The following is a 22454-nucleotide window of genomic DNA, read 5'->3' as shown; positions in this document are numbered from 1 at the left end:
TCTGAAAATTTTGTATCTCACCTTGGGCAAATGCTATAAAATTGTAGAAAGAAGAGCTTCATCTTGGGATGTGCCTCATAACAAAAAGGGACTTTTTTTTTTTAACAAGAAGAGCACTTTTCTATCTGAGAAAATAGAATGATCAGTCCTAAAGCTCTGCATTCCCTTTTCCTCATGTACTGGCAATAATTAGCAGCTGAGCAGCTAGCTTAGAGCAGTTAGCTGTGTGACTGCAAGGCATTGCGGGTGCAGGTGCCCAGGGCTTATGGGCAACAGGAAGTTGGGAAAGTAGGATGGGAGAGAAGGGTCTCATGGCGAGGTGGCTCATGGCCTACCAAAGACCAAGGGGCTGTTCTGTGGAGGAAGGACGTCTGGGCTGTCTGAAAGCTCACAGAAGCATGTGGGAGATTTTGGCCAGGCTGTGCTGATAACTGGAGGGAAGAAGGCTGAGAGCCAGCATGGAGTACTTAGTGTTTTGATTTGCAGTATGCCACTCCACAATTTCTGCTCTTCCAAAGCTGAAGGTCACCTTAGATTCAGGCTTGCTTTAGATTTGGATCAATACAGGAATTGTCTCATCTTTCCTTAAAGCATCAGTGGTTGCATTAGTCGGCTGGGGTTTTGTCTGAAAGCTGCACTTTGCTATGAGCCCTAGTGTATGCCGCAGAGATATTGAGCCTTGCTTGGGTACTGCAGGAGTGATAGTTACTCAGAAACTTGTGGCATTTGAGTTTCAGTACTGCAGCTGCTGTGATGATGCCCACTTCAGTTGTATGCAGCAATGCCTGCTTTTTTAATGAAGAAAATTTCAAGGCAGGCACAGTGCACTGGGCAGATGCCAGTAACACAGCCTGCCAGCCTTTCCTATGGCCAGGTAGGTTGCTATGGTTTTTAGGACTAAGATGAAACAGGGAAGGAGGAGCAGCTTTAAGGCCAGAAACACTGATTGTTTACAGCGTCACAGCAAAAATAGCTATACACAAGCTGTGATGCTAATGACTTCTTATTTTTGGACAAAGTTTGATATTATAGCATTTCAGAAAATAAATGCATGAGATGTCTCCTGGTAGCTTCTATCACAAATGTGTTTGAACAAGAGATTATTTTGCTCTTTTAGCAGGAGAAAAAGAATTCTAATTAATTTTACCTGACAGCAAGCCAACTGTTACTTCCGATTCCACTGAGAAGATTTTGATTAACTAAAAATCGTCCTTTTATTAAGCAAATTAGAGACATTCAGGCAGTGGATGAGACATTTGTAAAGCCACCATTAGAAGCAACTTGTGGAATGGTTTTAGAATAGGAAGTCGATTTCCCAGGAAGAGGAGATTATTTTAGTTCCAGTGGGCTTGGACATAGTCAGAGGATGAGCATCACAAAGCAGAGCAAAGCTAAATGTCTGTAATGCTCAGGATGTTCCTATTTACTTGTTTCCTGTATGAAAAATCTGGTTCTTGTACATTAACACTCAGGAATGTTGAAATATGAGTTAAGAATAAATAAGCTGAACTGCATTTAGTCACCGTGCCAGCACTCTCAATAAGAGTTGACCTTAACTCAATTAAGCAGAAATTATTTTCAAAGTGATATAAACTAAGTGGTGTAGTGGAGGCAGCAAGCTCTTAGATCGCAAATTATTATGTATGAGGGATCTGCAGTAATTTTCAATGATTGTTAATATACAGCTACTGTGAAATCATTCAAGCTAGCACAGCACTAGGGCAGAGAGCACACACTGATGCTTATGCAGGAGCTGGTGTGCAGTAACGTCTTACCTCAAGATTTGGAGACTGAGCAATGAATCACTCTAAAGACCTTTTCAGTTCGATATGAGAGCACCTATGTGAGAATATAATGAGGCTTACTTGCACCACCTTAAAAGTAGATTGGGATTAACTCTGCTGATTGCTGTCTGTTAACAAGTTGAGGGGAGGCAGCAGGATTCTGGAAGCAGCAAAGGGCCAGCTGAAATCTTTTATGTTGATTGTGTGGGGGACATGCTGCAATGCGGGGGATTGAAGGCCCCATGGAGGGGAATGGCAGATGTGACCAAGCAGGGACGGCTGTCCAGATGAAGAAACAGCTCTGGGAAATGCCTTGGCTGTTGAGCTCATTGGTTTAATGCAATAGGGGCTGCCAGCACTGGTGCAAGCTGGCAGCTTCTAGCCAGGGTACAAATCCCAGACACCTGATCTGGGCCCCAGACATTGACGTTCTCCATTTTATTGCAGTGGAGGTGGCACATTGTCCAGCTCCAGCCCTAATCTGGCAATACAGCTTTAAGCTGTGTATTACCTTTCCCATCAGCAATGTAAAGGGCCTTGAAAACTTGTCTGAATCTCTCACTGGCTCCTTGGCACAGATCCACTTTCCCTGTTTCATTTGTCACTTCTGTGCTTGCTCATAATGAGCATTCACAGAACAACAGTGAAATCTGGGGAAGAATAAAGGTAAATTTATTAAGGCTAGCAAGTGTTGAGAAAGCTGATGTATATTGTGTCTATAATGTTGAATTAAAACCATGTCAGAAATAGTATTTTAGGGTTTGCATTCAACTTACAACTTACATTTCTCTATTGCTTTGCAATAGGTCTAAGAGCTGCTGTGGTGACCACCAGTGACAGCAATTGCATTCTGACCTTTTAAGACCTGCTTTCAGAGTAAAGATTTTTATCCAATATTACAGATAATTGCTTACCAAGTTTAATACAATCCTCCCAGTGCATTGGAACTGCAGGGTTTGTGCTCTCTGTGACTTAATAGATCAAGTATCTTGGCAGTGGGGGAAGAAAACTACTGTAACAGGATCTTTGCCATTTGGTGAATTTCAAATTTCCTACCAAGATGCTCCGTATCTGCTGTATATCTCTACTCTCTTGACTTGCAGATGACATTATGTTCTGCTTTAAAGTATTGCCATATGAGAGGTGTGAACAAACTTCAAGAGTTTTTTCAAGATTTAGCTCCAATGAGACTCTAATTTAATTTTATCTCCCACGGGTTGATGGGAGAAGAGAGCAAAAGGAGATAGATGAATTCCATGTTTCGGCCCTTCACAGCATGCCATTTCTTGGCAGCTGTTTACTGCATGTGACCCAAGAGATGTTTCTTATGATGGAAGGAACAGGACTCCTGTAAAAGGCATGACACACTGATCTGTGTCTCCTTCAGGGCATCTAGAATATATGCTTCAATACTTTCCAGCCCCAAGCTGGGAGCCTATGCCTTTCCTGACACACCTTCCTCTGGATATGTCCCACCAGCTTAGCTCAAAGTTGACTGCAGTCATTGTCTCAAGCAATCTCATTCTGATAAAATGCATCAGCTCATCCGTTGCCATTGATCTCGCATAGGTTGTATGATTCCTCTTTGTTACTGGCCAAAACCACAAGTGCTGTTGTACATGGTTTGGTCACTAATGTGCCTGTCTTCATTTGTGTGCAGTGTATTAGACTGGACATGTCACACTGTCCACTCCTGGCAAAATTGTTGGGTCTAAAATAAGAGCACCATCAATTCAGCTCTGTACAAACCAAGCATTTTGGAAGAGTACTGTCTAGAAAGACAAGTTGAAATGTAGAGCTCTGTCTTATGTGTTTACTGCTTTTTATTATAAGTGACACTAGTATTGATACAGTGGTAATAAACAACTTAATTATAAATAGCTGGATCATTGTCCCTAGGGAAATGCCATGGAATATGTTTCCCTGTCAGCCCAAGAAGTGTTTGATAAGGCAGGATTTGTACAGTACCTGGTGCACCTTGTGGCTACTGAGCAGGACGTATAGACACTTTGACTTCTGACAGCATCTTGTTTCCTCTGGGGCTGCAGCTTAAGGAACCTGCCTGCCAACACATGCACAAATATATGCATAGACACAAATGTATGCACATACCTGCATGCACATGAGTGTGTGCTTATATCTTCACACTTTCCTTTCTACACCAGACAGCTGATTTTAGGAGATAAAAAAACGATGTCCAGTAGAGTAGTCTTTTCTGGTGCTTATGCCTCAGGACAGGATGAGTTTTGCTGCGTGCTGAGCCGGAACAAGGTAAGAAAGCCCTCTACAACAAAAGGCAGCAAAAGTCACCTAGAGAAATTGCTGTGGTTATGCTAGTATCTTGAAGAATCACTATGAGTGAGTTTGTATGAAATATAAAACAGGACTTCAGTGAATGATCCCTGAAATTCAGGCCAATTCTGGAAAATCTTAGCTTTGTTACTTCAGGTTTTGCATCCTCTGAGCACTGGTCAAGACAGGCTGAATGGGAACATGTGATCTGCAGAGACAATGCAGGGCTACTCTACAGCTTAGTGCAATGAAAGAACAGTGAACCCTCATCCTGCTGTTTATATTTTGGATAAAGATATCTGTGCTTGTCTTATGGTGGATGGCAGTTTGTTTCCCACATGAAGTAGCTGACATACCAAATCTGTGCTGGAATTACCACTTCAGGGCATGAGAAAGTCGGCGTGGACTTTCTCAGCTGCTTCATTCTTGGTCGTGATTGATGGGAGAGATGACCCCTTGCCATACGCACTGGTGCTTTATGTAGTGAGAATTTGTGCGCTGGGTTCTGGATGAGACTCCTGAGCTGAATCATGGGGTCATGAACAGTAACAGCTCCTCATTGTTATTCCCACTTTCAGCATCAGGGGAATGGCTTTTTATCAACAACCTGAAAGTCTTTATAGCCCATTCCTTATTGGTTCCCAAAAATGCTATTAATACCCCCTATAGTGCAGTTTCCTCATTAAACAGAAAACTAAATATTTTTCCACACCTCTGCTTGATGGAATGTTGTATAAACACAGTGGGAAGTCTCATCTCTTAAATTTTCTAATGCAAGAAACCTGTCATTTTGTGAAACACTGAAATTGAGCTCTGACCATTAGATATAACAATTATTATGCTTTTATTTTGCGGTCCTGGCACCTACCCTTTCCATGTGTTGTCTAAAAGAGCATTAAGTAGATGCATGGGAGTTATAAAAGTAGTCAACTAGCATTGGAAGCAAACATTTTAGCAGCACACCCCCACAGTTTTCAGAGGCTGAACTTTTGTTTCAGCTGTGATGTTATACAATCTTATTTCCATGGCAAGCGTACAGATACACACTTGTCAAAATTCATGGTTTATTTAGCAAAACTGTCGAGGCACATATGTGCCATATGCATTCTCCCATTCTTTACAGATATGCTTTTTAAAACAGCAATTTCCTGCTGCAATTAAGTCTGTTACTCGGACTTCAATAGACGTATTTAGTATTGAAAGGAAATCTGGCTTGGATCCCTATAACTAAAATGGGCACTGGTCAAAAAAAAACCCAAACACACATATTCTTCTCCTGTTCTATCTTCTGCATAGTAGGGCATTTTAAACACTCTCTGCTTTATTTGGTATTTCCTTTTCCCACTCTGCTATTTATCCTATATTTAGATGCAACTCCTTCCCTGAAGAAAATTCTTGTTCTTGGTCACACCTTAATTTTCTGAGCACTGTCTGCTCACATGTCTCAATGATCTGTTAACTATTACAACATCTATTTTGTACAACCCAGAATAAACACGTGGGCAGTCTATAGATCAGTAAAGAAGATATCTGAAGCTTCCAGCCCATAGATTTGGCAGACAAACAGTGAGAGATGGGGTTTATGGAGCCCTGTTTCAAACAGAGGTATTGCTTCCTTGTGTTAGACTTGGAGTAAACAGCAAGCACAGTGGAAACAGGATGATCAGGCCTTGGTCTCCACCTCAGTAGATCTGGTCAAAACTTCATAGAATTCTAAATTTTTTTTCAGAAACTATATTCATATATTTGGAAACTACATATATACATATATGTATATGCGTATACTTGGAGATGCATTCAGTGTGAAGAAAAATCCCCTTTCTGTCTTTGAGCACTCTTGTTTCTTTTCCCTCCTCCCAGCTCTTCATAGATGGCTCCAGGCTATTTGATCTGGTCCCAACCAAAACTCATTTTTGCCATGGTACTGAAGCCATTCTTACTGGAAGAGGAGAGAGAGTTAACGTGTAGAGGGAATTATGCTTTGCTTGAGGGAAGGATCACTCAGGTGACAGCAGACATGGGAGAGGGCAGCTGGAATCTTGAAGAGGAGGATGTAGGTGCTTTGATTTTTTTTGCTCTAAATCTCCCTAGCACAGCCTTCCCTTTCTCTGTTCTTCTTCCTTTGTCTTTAGTAGCAAACTGCTTGTCTTCACAAGAAGGTGTATAAACATCTTACCTCATGATGAAATGATGAGTGACCTCAGAAGCCATCTGTCCACCAACTCAGAGTGCTGAGGTTTGGCTTCTGGGCTAAGAAGTGAGAGAGCAGATACTTTATTTTATGGACTAATATGGAGAAAAACTGAATTGTCTGAATTAGCTCACAACATTTTCTTCAGCACAGGTAACAATCAAGGTCAGATATATTTTAAAGCAGTCTATTTTCAGGTCAACAGTTCTCACTGTGGTATCTCCAAACCTTCCATATGCTCTTAGTAGCAATGTACATAGCAATCTTCAAGTAACCTTATTTTTTCATCCTCTTCAAGGTTTACACAATGTTTGAGAGTTGTTTCCCAGTTTGTTTGTTTTGCTTTGGTTTTGGAGAAAGGGAGAGAGGGAAGGAGGAAACTAAACGTTAGTAATACATTGGAAAGTGAAAGAAATGTGAAGTTGTGAAAGATGCCTAAGACAGAAGGACTTCCTAAATGGGCTAGTTGTTACAACACTACAGTAATTTAGTTGCTCTGTGAGACCATTTAACTGAATCCTTCAGCTGAAATTGCTGTCCCCCCACTCATCTGTACCACTGTTCAAGGTAAGCGTACCTATTGATGAAGTTTCATCTTTGACACAGCTGGAGTCTGATCTACTCACTAGTATGTACATACTGGAGGATAAGCAGAAGCCAAGCTGGATAGAAACCAGAAATATCTGCCAAGTAAAGTTTCCTAGTTTGACTCAGAATAAATCAAAGGGCCTTCTGAGATAGCTGTCAGAGTTTTGAAATTAGACATATCCTTTCAGTAAAATGAATATAGATCATTTCATAGCTTTTCTCTTCCTGCAGATAGTATGACAGTAGCACTGAAGACACGATAACAGTAGTTGCATTCTCCCATCACTATTTAGGGGAACAGGCACATTTATTTTTCTGTTCCACTCGTGCCAACATCCTCACCTTCTTGAAGTGTTACCTACAGGAATGCATAGATCAAGCATGGTTCCATCTCTCTGGCTAACTTTTCAGTTTTGCTTACCTAGATCAGATGTCCAAAATCTTACAACTACATGAACACCAGAAGGCTTAGGCAAAACTTGCTTGGATTGTTCATCCAAAATACTGTCTAATTTCTTCTTGAATCGATTTAATTTATTCCGCCCCTTGCTAAATTTGGGAAAAATGCATGTATTCTACAACCACTATTATTAAGTAGCTCAAAGATATGCCTTCTGACTGTGATTGCTTATATACCAGACTTTTTCACTTGTGAATTAGTAGAAGGTTACAAGTGTTAGTCCTGAATTTTCGTTGCTCTTCTTTACATATAGGACAAATGACAACATATAGAGATAATGGTCTTACTCCACATTGCTTTAAACACATGTGAATTCATTCCTGGAAGAGAATGCTCCCAATTTGTGAGCAAATTTCATTAATAAAGATCTCTTTCCAGATAATGTATTGTTTTCCCTCACTTAAAAATGTATCAGAATTTCCTTTATTCCTATCACATGCAGAGTAACTGGAAATATACGCTGAAGTTTTAGCACTGAAATATGTAAATTGGAAAGTTTGAATAGAACAGAGTAGAGTAGAGTGGAGTGGAGTAGAATAGAACAGAACAGAATAGAATAGAATAGAACAGAACAGAACAGAATAGAATAGTTCAGTTGGAAGGGACCTAAAAGATCATGAAGTCCAACTGCATGACCACTTCAGGGCTAAGCAAAAGTTTAAGTGTGTTATTGGGAGCATTGTCTACCCTCAAACACTGGGTAGGCTTCCTAGAGAGGCGCTGATGCCCCCATGCCTGTTGGTGTTCACCAGATATTTGGCATTTTAATGTCAGCATTGTTGTGAGTGACAAACCTCCATTACCGTACTCAGATTGGCCAGATTTTCAGTTTTTGTGCCAAATGATTCCTTATATCCTACTGGTCATCAAAACACAAACAATCACCTCTTCAGCTATAAAAGACTTCTGTCTCCAAGGCGCTTAACATTTTCATACCTAAAAACAAGACAGGGAATTATGGCGCAGAAACACTATGGAAGAAGTCTGAAATGTGAAAGCATGAGTAAATGCATACTAAATAATAACTGGATACATGCTTAAGTTAAAGCAATTAGCAAAATCAATAAATACATTCCTTATAGTTTTTCTTGCTTTTTTATATCCTTTTCTCAGAGCAGTCATTTCTTTGTGTTAAAAGGACACAAGCACATAGGTAAAACAATGAAAAAGATGATGGAATCATCAGCAATATGTGTTATTGTTTATGAAAGCATGTAAGTAGAAGTGCTAGGATGTTGAACTGAATGTAGATAATAGAGTTAGCAGTTACCAACAGTTGAGATATTTTAAATCAACTGCTATAACTCCAGTTTCAACTAACATCACTTATTATGGATGAAAATATCCATTGGTATATAAACAGCAGGTAACATCAATGAATCTTCTACTACTGAATGTGTAAACATATCCACTGATCGTACCACCATATAACTGCAAAATCTGGCTTAAGATGTATGGGTGTATATTACATGAACCTAGAAGAAATGTTTGTTAAATGACCTTTTATTTTCATAAATAAGCTGGCTTTTTCTTATTCTTCTGTACGGTATTATAGGCCCCCTCCCTTTCTTTCCCCTCGGCCCCCCTTGAAAATTCCTTTTTTTCCATAATGTTTTGGAAAAATGAGTTTCCTTAGTCTGCTATCCATACAACAAATAGTTAATTGCCTCTCAAGATTGTTTTTTTTGTGTTCTCCTAGGTAAGAAATCAGAGGAAGGAGTCAAAAAACCCCACAGAAGTGTCATAAGAAGAAATAAATTTTGCAGTTGTTCCACAGGAACATGGTATCCTCCCAGTGGAAGTCATTAGGCTTTTTTCTCCATATATAATGAAGGACTACTGTGACTCATTCCTGAATTGCAAATGAATTCTAGAAACCTTTCAGAGCCATGGTAAGGAACATCATAAAAACCAACAGTTCAGGACATCATTCCAACCTGCAATTAGCCAGGAGATTATACAGGTCAGCTGCAGAATAATCCCTGTCTCATGGTCATTGAACTTCAGGTCAAGTGTATTGCCAAAAATTAATTTTCACTGGAAATTTAAGTGCCGATAAACAAAAATCAGAAGCAATTATGACCACTTATCTCTGAATAAAACTAATCATATATTGTTTTCTTGTTTTAAAATATTGGTGACCTGAAATCATCACAGGTGAATTAACAAAATAATTTCCTCGGTTTATTTTTGTCAAAGTGCCTGTTATTTTTCTTTTCAGCTCTGTGGGATGGAAAATAGCATCATATCAGTCCTTCTGGCATAATTACATTACTATATTATTACCTTACTAGAAACAGGAGATCTTTTTCAAAGACTACTGTCAAATATTTTCTTTTCCAGCCTAATCTCACTTAGCCTCTACTATTTATAGCAACTATTTTTTCTGATGTGATTTTCCCCTTCCCCTCCCCCCTCCCCCCTTTCTTTTTTCCTACCACAATTTGCTAGCCTGAGAACTGTGACTGAATGTACCATAGTTTAATCTTATATGGAATCATAGAATCATAAAGGTTGGAAAAGACCTCTAAGATCACCTAGTCCAACTACCAGCCCATCTCTGCCTTGACCTCCAACCACATCCCTCAGTGCTACGTTCATATGTTTCTTGAACACCTCTAGGGATGACTCCACCACCTCCCTGAGCAGCCTCTGCCACTGCCTCACTGCTCTTTCTGTGAAGAAAGTTTTCCTGATATCCAACCTGAACCTCCCTTGGCACAACTTAAGGCCATTGCTTCTATGGCTGCTATCACTAATTACCCAGAAGAGGCCAACTCCCACTGATAAGAAGACATCAGATTTCTTAAATAGATCAGTTTTCAGAAATCGTTGAAGATCTGGACCAAAGGTTGTTTCCCTTTTCTCTTCAAAGCAAAGCTTGAAAATTGACCTAAGTGGAGAGAGTAGAAAGAATACAAAGTGCTATTGCTGCAGGAGGACAAAAATCTGCTTCTCTCTCTCTGCCAAGCATACCTAGAGATATCCCTGTGTGTATCTTAGAGGGCGTTATCTTGCCAGTGGCCTGAAAGTAATCACTTTTGCAAGGCAGGTGTCAGGTCAGGCTGGAAACGTTGCAGAGGGATCACAGGACAATGTAGCCTGATGTTTTTATTTCTTTTTGTTGCTTTAGAAAGTTGCTTCAATCTTGGGTGCCCTGCTTTCTGCAAGCAGCAAGCAGATAATTACTGACCTCACAGGACTTCTAAGAATTCATCAATATCAGAAAAGTACACTGTGATCTCTCTGTAGAAAATGCAAATATTTTAGAAAGTTAAATAGAAATACTCTAGATTCCTTCTGAGATTTTAAAGCCATTAGCAATGTCCACTCCAACCTTTATGTAACAGTCCCTAAAATTTCAGTCTCTTCATGATAAACCACAATGAGTTCCAGACCCTTAGTTAGATACTCAGTTCAGAAAATATTCAGATGAAATCTTATCCTTACTGAAATGAAAATCCAGGTATTCATTCCCAATGTATATTTAGAGGCTCTGGACAATATAATGCTGCTCGTGCCCTTTGGGATCATATTCCAGTGGCTTACTGCCCTTACAGCTAAAAATCTTCAGTTTGGAGATGGCATTTCCCAAAGGAGTCTGCTCATCCTGAGACCTGTTTTGAGCCATCTACTTTCTCTCTTGTAATTGGATATTAAATACATTCAGAAATATATTTAATAACATCTCATGGCTGCTGATCTTTGCAAAAACAATAACATAACTATTTTCTAATAAACTGAAAGCATATTGCCTTTCCAAACATCTCAGTCTTTCCTTTCACAGGAAAGAGCTCTAACTGGTAGGAAAAAAAGACCCTTCTCATATGGAGAACTGTTAAAGTGGTTTTCAAAGGCTGATATGGAGAAAGTAAAGGCAATGGAAAAATGGAAAATGAATTTATTAAGGGATATATATCCCTTCTGTGCAATATAATTCTTGAGTAGGGGAAAGTATATTGCAGATAGTTCTTATAAAAAGAAAAAGAAGTCTGAATGCATGCCTTCACATCCAGTAAGATAACAACTGACCTTAAGGAGCAAGCCATAGAAATATAGAAATATATATAAATGGGTGCAATTTCAGCTAGGGGGATGCAGGAATGGGAGAAGCAAAGAAATTTTGCTACTCTAAATGTTATCAGTTTCAGCTTCTCAAATGATCATGGATTTTAGTGACAGTGAATGACTGGTGTTACAAAGTGTTTGCTAAATGCCTGGATCATTCTGATGAGAGAATTCCAGTAATTCATAGTTGCATTTGTATGATGAACAGAGCTTTGGGGAATCTCTTTCTCCATTAGTGAGCTGAGTTAGACCAACATATGTCTTCATGAAGAAATGCATTCACAACAGTGTGGCACTGGAATCTGCTTTAAACTGCAGAAATTTTACCCTGATCAGTTTGAGTGATAAATCAGATCTCCAGGGGATGCTGCTTATTCTCTGTAGCACTTGTAGTATAATGCCTGTCTTCTTGTCCTCTCACAATTGTAACGAGGAAGTAGCTTCTACCTCTTGGGGAAGAGAAAAGGGAACGAAAACACATTGTTTAGGATGGAGACTGCCTACGGTGATTTCCAACTGAATCATGCAGCCTAGGAAAGGGATGCTAAGACATGAGTCTATCAGTCAGTGAAAAAAGTCAAGGGCTCTTGCAGGTTACCTCCTGCTCAGAAAGTCCAAAGACGGGATGAATGGCTCATCCTCATGGGGAGAAATATATTTATGGCAGTGCACAAAGGAGGTTGTTCACGCTGCCAAGAAGTAACTTTGACGGGAGATCTCAACCAACTCTCATTTCTCTGCCTGCCTCTCTAGAGAGCTCTCAGGCCAAACTCTCAAAATCATGTTTTATAGCTCTCTACAACTGTTCAAGTTGATACAGCTTCATGTTTGAGGATTTTAATTTAATGGGAGTCAGGAAATATTAAAATCTCTGATTACAGTGCTATACTCATGTCTTTTAAGACATAAAAGTTACATGGACAGTTTTGTTCAGCAAACCCTAAAACATGCCAGATCCAGATGGATTTTACTGCTATATTTTAATCATTTATCATAAAATGCAGTTCTTGAGTATAATGGCATTTTTCAGTCCCTTTGAATCCAGCAATAAGTCTGAAGAAGGTTTTGCTGAAGAAGGTTTTGCTGAGGCTGTGATTTCACAGCTGAGTGTGACCCTACCTCCTACCCTAATTATCAGCCAGTATCTTTAATAATTCAAAATTCTTGCAAAAATTCTGACCTTAGAGATTAATAAAGCGATTCTTTATAGCCTTTCCAAGTCAGACCTATTAAACACAGATTTGGCACATATAACCTGAGAAACTTCAGTAACGTTATTCATTTAGCTAACAGAGTTACCTCCCCTGCTGACGCACTTCCAATTAATGCCAAGAAAGGCATCTGATCAGGCGGAAGGGAACTATTTGTTCTATGCTCTCTATTACTTTGGATTTGGTCCCAATTCAATGATAACATCACTGTGTTTTACACGAGAATTTAATTATTGTAGGGAAGGGGGCAGTGGTCTGTCCAGCTCCCAGTCCTTCCTGTGGCCCTGGATAACAGCAGGCACTTGGGAGAAAGGCACTCACTCCTACAGAAAGATTTCTGCATGGCAGCGGGTGATTGATTAGTTTATGCCCTGCAGCAGGAAGATACCCTAGCAGAAGCATTTTGTAATTGCAACTGACAATCTTGCATGAGCATGTCACCTTTCCCAAACCTAGGCTGCTCTTCTCAGAGCAGCACCAGCTTAGCTTCAATCCTCCTGTGAGCTGCTGTGGTTAAACTGATGCAACTATACACAAGAACACATTTAAAATTAATTTCTTGTTATGCTAGTGTTTATGAATGCCAGCTGAGTCACTGCAAGCTGAATTTAAACCAGTTTACTTGAGTTCATACCTAAAATTAGAGGAGTTTGGCTGAACTGATTTAAAACTGCACTGCGAAGGCGGCGAGTCGTGCTGCAAGGGCACCAGGTTAGGCCTGCAGCAGGGGAGGAGGAAAAAGGAGAGAGAGCCCTTGTCACCACTGCGTCCTGCCTGCCACCTGCCGCCTGAATCCTGAGGACCAGGGAAGGCTGTGGGACTCTAGGAAGCTCCCATGTTGAGATGGTTGGGGGCCTTGGGCCCCTGGACGGTCTGCCCCTCCACCCATAAGCCTGCATCACAAGTAAATCTAGAAGAAATATTACAGAATCTAAGGAATCTTCGCAGCCTTTTATCCTTTAACAGCCCACTGCCTTTGGACCATTGCCAGGCCAGGCAGTGGTGCAGGTCACACTGAGTTGGCCCTGCTTTGGGCAGTAGGTGGACTGAGACCTCCTGATGTCTCACCCAGCCTGAATTATTCCATCAACCTGTGAGTCATCAAGCATTTTTAAACCAAGACAGCTTTGCACATACAGCATGTCACACTAAGCCCTCAGCCTCAATAAGGTCTTGTGGCAGCAAATTGTATAGATTAATCAGCTAACCGTCATCTCAGTCAGCAATATTTTCGCTCTGACTTTGGTTTGAGGCAGCAAGACATTTCCATCTTTGCAATCCCGTGCACTTGGGGCAAACTTTCCAACATGCATGCTTAGGTACATAAACTCATTTGGAAGCACTGAGCTCTCATCAGCTGTCCCTCAAAGGGAAATTATTGCCAGCTGAGCACTTTGGAAAACTTGCTTCTTCGTTTAACCACTTTTGGACCCTAATTTTTGGCACAACTTCTTGAATGCCATGGCCTCAGCAGCGTCTATGTATTCTGAAGAGGCAAATGCTTTCCATGCAAAAAAGATGCATTACTGTACCTGTGCTTTTGTCCTTTCAAGATCAAAGAGAGCAGCTGATCCACCCAGTCTTGTAGAAAGTGGAAATAGCTACTTTCAAGTGCAACAACCTGTTTCTTAGCCACATTAGTGGAAGATATCCATCCTTATTTTATCAGGTATCGGCTGTGCTATGAGAGAATATTCTATCTTAGAGATGAGCCTTGCTATGTTTATCTAGATTATTAAATTTTGCATATGTTAACTGTAAAAAGATTTTTTTTTCTCAATTTTTATTGATATATCTTTTTTCTTCCTTTTTCTTGCAGTAAATTGTTCACTAATTTAAACATCTTCTAGATCCATATGCTCACCCATGCTATCTTTCTTATGAGTACAATGAGATAAAAATTATTATTTGCTGAACTGAGGTATAATTAAACATTCAGAATTTGAATTATTTCAATAGATTACAGCAAGACAGCACATGGTCTTCTGCAATTCAAGGAGATACATATTTAATTTAAAATGTTTTAGATATTTTAAATACTTTTTAAACATAAGTTAGAGCTTTTGAGAGCTGAGTTTACTTACATCAAACCAGTAACACACACTGATGAAATGAAATAGTTTATTTTGTTTTTAAATACTATGGCCATATTGGCAAGTTTCACAGCTGAGCAGTATGACAAATACCATATGTTCACCTTCGGGCCACTGTGTTATTTGATGGTAACTGCATTTCCTGCTGCTGTAGTAGCTCTGTGAATTGTAGAGTGCCTATGCCACTTTCCCTTATTACCTTATGTCATCTTATGTATATGGGCAACTTTCTAGAGTCAGTGCCCCATGAAATTGATAAAAATGCATGTAGATTCAGTTTTTGGATTAGTAAAATGCGAGCAACATTTGAATTCTTAACAAAATGAGAAACATTCCAGTCGGAAAGTTGCCTGTAAAAATTTCAATACCTTTCTGCCTTTATTCATTTATTTCAGCCTATGTTGCTTATGAATCTAATGAAATGCTAGGCTAGAACTCCATTTCAGTATGAAATGACTCAGGGGAATAGAGTAAACGTCTGACTTTATGAACAATATATGACACAGCTATAGAGCAAGTCTTTTGATTAGTTTATCTAGTGGCTTGTAACAACTTTTGAATAAGCAGAGATTATCAGGCTAGGGTAACAGAAGAGTTTGCCATCAAAATTCATGCAAACACACCTGTCCTCAAGCATAGTTTGATGGTACTTTTGCTCTGCCTTTCTTTAATTAATTGACTTTGCTAATGAGTTTTTTTTTGTTTTTTTGTGTCGGTTGGTTTATTTTGTTTTTTTTCCATTTAAACTTTCTAGGGAAGAGGGAATAGAAGAACAACGGACCAAATCCACATTCCTTATGGTCTAAAATAGCCATCAAAAGTAGCTGAGCTCAATAAAAAGGCTGGTTTGAGCTTTATGTTCACTAGTCGTCTTCAGTCCTGCTTCTCTCAGCACCACAAGTAAAGCTAGAAGAAATGTTACAGAACTTAAGGGATCTTCACAGCCTTTTATCCTTTAACATACTGCAGGTCCAGACAGAGTGAACTCTCCTTTACTTGCTTCTGAGCTAGTCCCCTGCCAAAGGGTTTCCTTGCTTGCTCCTCTGCCTCTAGCAAAGTGCAGGACAGAGCTAAGGATCCACAGCTGGATGTAATTTGTATGCTTAAATAATAATAAATAGTTCAATCTGCAGTAACAAGGTGGATTTACATGGTGTTGTTCCATTCAGTAGGAGTTTCTCTTGAAAGGCATGTCCCTGCTCATCCTACAATGTGTATAGAGAATTAACACCTAAGAATAGAGCTCATAAATGCTATTACAGCAGTTATCCAGGAAGCAGCAAGCAATAAAGAGGTATAGAACCTTAGTTTTGTTCTGATGCATAGCCAGCACTGTTTTTGACTAATTAGAGATAGCTTACAACTTTTAGTCCTGCCTTAGAGGTATTTACCAGAGAAGCCATGACTGCTCCTTCTCAAAATAATAAACAAGCATTATTCTTCTTTTTTGAAAATGTACAAATACGAAAATCATTCACTCAGAAGTACTGGTGGTACCAATTCTTCATTGGCTTTGTTTGCTTCTTTGAGTACTCTAGCTTCCAGCGAGGTGGAGAGTGACTGCAGACAGCTTCCAATTGAAGGAGGGATTTTTGTGAAATCAAGGCACTTGAATTCACTGCTGTTTTTCTGAAAACCTCTAGTTTATCTGCTGCATAATATTACTGGAAAACTTTATCAGAGTCTTTGTTTTGTTTTGGGGACTGTTCCAGATGTGCTTGCTTACATGCCTAAGTCTGCTTCCATCTTTGCAGAAATACTCTGGGCACTTCATTCTGTTGCTTGACTCAGAAGCAGTTTTTGGTGCATGTCTAACACTTTTGGTGATTTATGTAAAAACACGGCTGAAGGAAAAGGTGTGCTTACCTCAAGTAGAAAAACCCATGCTATATCATTCTTTTGCCTCTCTATCCAATCCTCCGCTCAAGCTTTTTTAAACCCGAGGACCCTAAAGTTTACATCTCTCAGGAAAGCATTATGATGAGGGTCTGCAAATTCTGCAAGGGTGTAAGATGAGCTTATTCTTAGTTTTCAAGGGAAATAATTAGTATTTAAATATATTGAAATAACAGAAATGATAAGGCCTTGTTTCCATACAACATTCTTCAATGAGCCTAGTTAACATATGATAACTTTGATTTGTATATTTCCTGACTTGTTAGATTAGGAGAGTAGATCAGGGAACCAAACCCACACTTCTTTCTTCAATCTCCCTCACACATGCTTGTAAATATTTGCTTAGGATCATACTTTATCTTGCTACTTCTCCCTGACTCATGTGTCTTTAAAGATGTAAAGGTAGTAGTGGAGGTCATTTGAATTGAATTATTTTCTTGTGTTCATTTTAACTACAGAAAACTTTGGAAAAAGTTATTTCACAGCTAATAATTCCAAAGGCACATAATACAAACCAATATAGATGCAGAAAAAGAAAGTGTTTTTTTGCAGTCTACTGACGATGTGTTGTACATGCTAGCATAGAGATGTCTAAAGTAAAAGAATCTGAAGTAATTTTTTTGAGCTTTTAAGGATCACTTTTGCCAAAATTCACAAGGTGGGGGCTGTTAAATTCACAAGGTGGGAGAAGTATTATTATGGAATAGTAACTCATAAAAAAAGCAAGGAATATAAGTAAATGCCCAGATTCCAGGCTGGCAAAAGACTAGCCAAGTGATGACAGCAGAGCTGTATTATGAATACTGTCAAAAACATTTCAAATGACAGAAGAGCTGGCCTGAAGTGCAGCAGAGCATGTACAAGAGGGACGTAGCAAAGCTAGGCAAACTGGCAGTGAGATGATAGGTGGAATATGAAAATGAAACGATGTCATGGACAATACCACTGTCTTTCAAAAGGAAAAAAAAGATGGCACCTGGGGCAAGGAAAGACCTTAAAATTACCACTAAATTGTTCTTTGTCTGCAGTGTTGGTTGACGTGTGATTGGATGCCTAAATGACAAGATAAGTAACAACAAAAATAATGTAACACTGTACACGTAACACACTTTATTGCACCTTTATGATGCATCTTCAGATGTACTCTGCATGTGCATGAGTGGGAATGAGTAGATACATCTGAGCCCGTATATGTACTGGCATAAAATATTGACCCACTGACAGAGTTGAATTTGTAGAAGCACCAGTGTTTAAAAAGATAATTGTCCGATTCAGATTTTCTGTGATATTACACCTCTGAGGAGTCAATACTTCCATAATTCTATGATGTGTGCACATTTGCATACAGAAACACCCCCACACATACATTTTTTGTACACAAATAAAAATATTTTTCATTGTTTCCCTGCCTTTTATAACATTTTACTTGTTTGTGGACTCCTTATAGAAATCATTTCAAAGAATGGGAGTTTCATAGAATTTTAAACTGAATAAACAGGGATTCTTTGTTTCAGAGAGGATATGAAGAAGTGTAAGGATGGCATATGAAAACTTGGTGCAGAGGAGGGCCACCAAGTGCTATGTTTAAGAAAGTATTTGGTGCATCTGGAGTACAAATGAGCTGAAACGTAGAGGTACTTTTCATTTAACACTGAGCTACTGGTGTGTGAATCTTTTTGCTGTATGATAACCACTGAGCCCAAGGGTTTTGCAAGATTCTCCAAGCAGTTGGGCAGCTGCATCAATAACAAAAGCATTCAACTACACTCCAAGGCAAAAAATAAATAAATTAATGAGCAGCTTTCTGCTCCGTTACAGACATGGAGGCAATGAGGCTTAAAATGATATTTCCTGTAGCAGCAGGGATTTCTGTTGTGTTTCTTGAGTGGTTTGAGGCACCTGGAAGACAGATGAAAAATATGGGTTTAGTGGGTAATGGTGTGGTCTGCTAAGGCAGTTCCACAGATCTCACTTCGTGTTCCTACAGCGAAAGACTATCTCAGTAATGATGATTACTGCATTTCAATTGTTCTTTTATGGGAAGAGGATATGTTGAGCTCCAAAGAGTGATCACTGAGACTCCGGTAAACCTAGAATCTATGAAGTATCACATTTGTTGCTGATGCCATGGCAGGAACAGGTTTTTTCCCTACAGGTAAAGACAAAATTAACATCTGTGTCGTAATACGCATTCTTTTGTCACAGTTTTTGAACACAATTGCAAGCTTGCAAATATTAAAAGCGGGCACTTACAATGACGATCTCTACTTAATTACAACATCTGTGCATGAATATAAATGAAATATATTTCTGTGTAACATGCTCAGATACTGCAGCTGCAAAAACAGAGAGAAAGTCTTTTGTGACTAGACAGGCCTACTACATAAGTAATTTTTTTGCCCGATTTCACATGTTAAACTATAACTGATTACTTCTGCTCTTTATGCATTATTACATGACTAGATGCTCCTCTGGGTGGCCAGTACAGAGACCAACAGTGCCTGCTTCTTCCTTTATATGTAGTCCTTACAATCAAGTACACTGGACATCAATAGCTTCTGTTAGGGTTCTGTGGGTGAATGAGTGAAGAGCTTGGATGAAGACCAGTGGCTCTGACAGTCTCGTGGCCTATGTTTGTGTGCTGAGGTTGTCCAATTTCCTTCTACTTTTCCCTTCCTCTATTGTACTTGCTGGGCAATTCTGGCTGTAGTTGACTAAAGGGAAGAGATCCACAGCTGGTGAAAATCAGTGTGCTGCTAGAGGAGTGAGAACTTACAAGTACACTCAAGTTAGAAAAGGCTGCAGTGTTTTCTTTTCTTTCTTCTTTCTCTTATTTTGTTTTGCATTTCAATAGGGAAGAGGCAACATGCTGAGAAAGAAACTAAAATCAGAGCTTACGATTAAGCACTGAAGTTAATCAGCTACACACCATCACACCATGGATCCCTAAGAAACCTCATGCAACATTATTTTTCCTCTATCTATAGTTTGAATGAGAGAGGCTCTGATTCCACTCCAAAACATTTTGAATAGAATCCTAGGAAAGGCAGTCAGAATAGCTTTACTTCCCCTGATCAGGTAGCTTTGAGGCTGAACTCTTGCAACCACTAGTGCTGATATGCAAGGCTGGGGTCACTCCCAACCACATCTTCCAGCTCCCAGTGTTAAGAACTGCAGGACAGCAGATCCTAATAACAACCAGGTGTTTCTTTCACCAGGTGTTTAGCTGTCTTTCTTAACTGAAAGAGAGGTACTCCTGCGTAGTGTAGAGCTTCATTGTAAAGGATCATATTGTTCCTTAGTTGGGTTCCCTACAAGTTCTGGAGTACTTTCCCTGCAGTCACCAGAGATCACCCCAGAGAAGCAGCAGAATAAGCTTGCAACACCACAGTATGTAAGAAAAAGCAGACTGATTTCTTTATCCTTTTCTGTCTTACTCATTCTTTGTTGTATTAATATAATGCAAGAAAGCCAGAAGCGTGCCTTTAACAACTTCAGATGGCTTAAGTCAGTCTCTCAATGGCTGCTTTGCGCAGGTACGTTACAGCGCTGAAGTAAGAACCGTGTTAATTTGCTCTATATTTGTGTGAGGACCACTCATGTTCACTAGGGGATCCCTAGCTTTGAGTTATTTTAGCTTTCTTCATTTAAATATATTATTGCTGTATAATTTTGTTCCTAACCCTGAAGGTGTGCTAATGGATGTGCTACCTGCCTTTCGTTGACTGTTTTGATTGAGAGTCAGCATGAGATGTATGTATTTATAGTTCCTTTTTGTTCTATAACTCTTTCTTACTGTAAAATTTATTTTCACTTTTTCCCTCCCAGCAGAGGTAAGCTCTTGAAAATGGTCTTTGTTGTTCACCATCAAAATAACACACTGCTTACATTGATGGTTATTCATCACAGGATACCATTTATCGTATTATTTGAAAGGTGAACCGAGTGGTTCTATTTCATGTAGGCGTTCAGATTTTTCTCCTCTTGTATGAGTAAACATGCAGTTTCAGGAAAATGCTCTGCATTGCTAAATTCTGGTCTGGCAGCCCCTGAGAAGCTTTAGAAGCTTCTGAGTGGAGCGAGCTGGGCAAGCAGCAGAAAAGATTGCTCTCATCCTTACCCTTTCATCTGAAATCATTCCTAAAGGACAGCAGCTCTCTGGCAGGCTGGTGCACGTACGAACAGAGAGCTCTGTAGATTGTTCAACCTTTTTTCTTTCAAAAGCGTGCACATAGAACAAGGGTTGTCTAGAATATTTGCAGACCCAGAGATGTTTTCTTCTTTGGTGGAAGCCAGCTCTGCCGGGGCTGGTCTCTGAGGTTGCTGTCACTCAGATGGAAATAGAGGTGATAGTACCACGCTCTAAAGGACAAATAGCTTATCAAATGCATTTTGACTCTATGAACTCATTGGGGTCTAAGAACAACAGTGGACAACTTGTTGCCCTGCACCTTTCCCCTGTCTCTCGTAATGCATATGATAATTACTAGTGTATGCTGCAGCAAATATTACTTACTCTTCTTCCTCCCCTGGGTGCTTTGTGATTCGCAGAGATAGGAACACTGGAAGGCAAGGCAGTGATCCTGAAATTTTCTGGGTCTAAAGTCAATGATGTTTTTATGGTCACCTAAGTTTCCTGGGACTATTCTGTGCTACATTAAGTGGTTGTTTTGCACTGATGAATGTGTCTAATGAGAACAGCCACTTCTCTCCCATAAATTATAGGAACAAATTTGAATGTTCATTAACATATATGCATTAACCCTATGTGAACATGGTAAAGAGTTCTGTAGGAAACAAAAGCCAGACTGTGTTTTACCCTCCTCTTTGGAACAAGGATTATCATTTATCAGAAAGAGATGAGTCTTAATAATAATAACAAAAATACTTTTTTTCTATTAATTGAAACTATATTTATATAAAACTGATCTAAATGCCCATATCTGTGGGCAAATTCTTTCCTGCCAAGAATATCACTGAGAAGATATGGAGAGAAATAACAGTGAGAATCAATATTGGTGAGAAGAGAGGAGCTGCAGGGGGTCCTCCATGTCAGTGGCAAAATGAATCAAGAGGAGGAAATACCACCTTGCATCATTTCTGAGGAGGCTGGGGTCCTTGCTAGTGGCAAACTGCTCATGACCCTTTCAAGGCCATTACCTGTATTTTTTCTTTGACATAATCCCATCTTTCTGTTGCTTCTTTCTCATTATATTATTGTAATATTTATGGTTGCCAGAAGCTGAAGTATAATCTCTTCCAGGCAAAGAAATACTACTTTCTTTTTTCCTAGGACAAATCAGCAGGTAAGAGGTTTCTAATCATGATATGCAAAATAAGTCAAAAGGAGTCATTTCAAAAAGTAGCTTTTGATCCGCTATAGCGTTTTCCCAGTGGGCTCGATCAGATAACTGGTTGCATTAATTGGTACTTGGTGTAGGAAGAGATGCTAAATACTTCTGCCTGTCAGTTCACCCAGATGTACAGAATAATTCAAGAAAGCACATGCCATAGCTGACAGCAATGAATTCTGAAACAGCTGACAATCATGAATAATGCAGTAATGCAAAAAAAAAAAAAAAAATCATGGTTCAGAGGCAGTTCACAGGTTGTTCTACTGGTACCTTCTTTACATTTAAAGTGTTGTTCAGAAATGGAATTTTCCTGTGAGTTTTAGTAAATTAGATGCAAGCTATGAAGGTAACCATACAAAGAAAAAGCATTATTGCATCTGAAACTTTTAACTTTAGAAATCTGGGTCCTCGGAAGGAAAGCTCAACTAGACTGACACGTTGGTAGATGAAAAACCAACATCATTTCTTTGCTGATTGTGTATAAAATAGATTTCCCACAGGCTGGTATGTGGAAACT

Source organism: Meleagris gallopavo, chromosome 1 (genome assembly GCF_000146605.3).
Source record: "Meleagris gallopavo isolate NT-WF06-2002-E0010 breed Aviagen turkey brand Nicholas breeding stock chromosome 1, Turkey_5.1, whole genome shotgun sequence".
Taxonomy (NCBI): Eukaryota; Metazoa; Chordata; class Aves; order Galliformes; family Phasianidae; genus Meleagris; species Meleagris gallopavo.
The sequence above is the reverse complement of the archived record's forward strand: the minus strand, read 5'-3'. Positions refer to the sequence as shown.